Below are 656 nucleotides of genomic sequence, written 5' to 3'. Positions count from 1 at the left end.
CACAAAGGTGGTTACAATGTCAATAAAAGAAATCCTTTCCTAATTTACCACCCCTGCGTTTCGCATCACGAAGGACCTTAGTTTTCCCTTGCAAACCCAAAAGAGTTAATCGGGAGCAAGATATTCACTCACCAATCCACAAGTAGGCGGCGGAGCTTCCCCGTCACTTGCTTCGGAGAATCACTGAAGTTTCGTTTCAGTTACCTCGGTTCTCTTTCAATAAATATCCAATCTCGTTTAATAAACAGCCACAGATTTCATCGGACTCAAGCACAGACTTCCTATTCACACCATAACCGAAAGCACAGCGCCACAGATTGCCTCGACGCGTCTGCAAACAACCGGAATAATAGTCACGGAACCCAAGTCCGGCCGGAACGTAGTCCTACACCATGCTCTCGCGGCGGCGTCCGAGCCGACACTGACACACGTGAAGCAGCTGTAGCTCACTCTACCTCACGCAGGGAGGCAGGTTGCCGCCGTTCCTGGTTGCAGGCGCTATGGATTCCCCCTCCAGGTCACCTTGCACTGCAAGTCCGCCGTTGCAGAAGGTACGTCTTGGGTACAGCATCTACTTTCCAGACAATTAGTTGACTTAGGGGCTTAGGTCTTCGTTATGTCAACTGTAGCTGTGTGTCAAGTTTTACGTCTGCGGC

General features: G+C 50.3%; 1 protein-coding gene across 2 annotated transcripts in view; it reads right to left on the bottom strand.

Annotated features, from left to right (window-relative positions):
- The window catches only part of LOC119591424 (dipeptidase 1-like), a 285,765-nt gene extending 285,356 nt beyond the window's left edge, over positions 1-409 (bottom strand). For both annotated transcript variants that reach the window (XM_037940165.1, XM_037940166.1), the window contains exon 1: positions 133-409. The gene's annotated coding sequence lies outside the window, so the exon portion shown is untranslated. The remainder of the gene's footprint in view (positions 1-132) is intronic.
- Positions 410-656: the final 247 nt, after the last annotated feature.

Source organism: Penaeus monodon, chromosome 28 (genome assembly GCF_015228065.2).
Source record: "Penaeus monodon isolate SGIC_2016 chromosome 28, NSTDA_Pmon_1, whole genome shotgun sequence".
Classification (NCBI taxonomy): domain Eukaryota; kingdom Metazoa; phylum Arthropoda; class Malacostraca; order Decapoda; family Penaeidae; genus Penaeus; species Penaeus monodon.
Note: the sequence above shows the minus strand (reverse complement) of the source record. Positions and strands in the feature narration are given on the sequence as shown.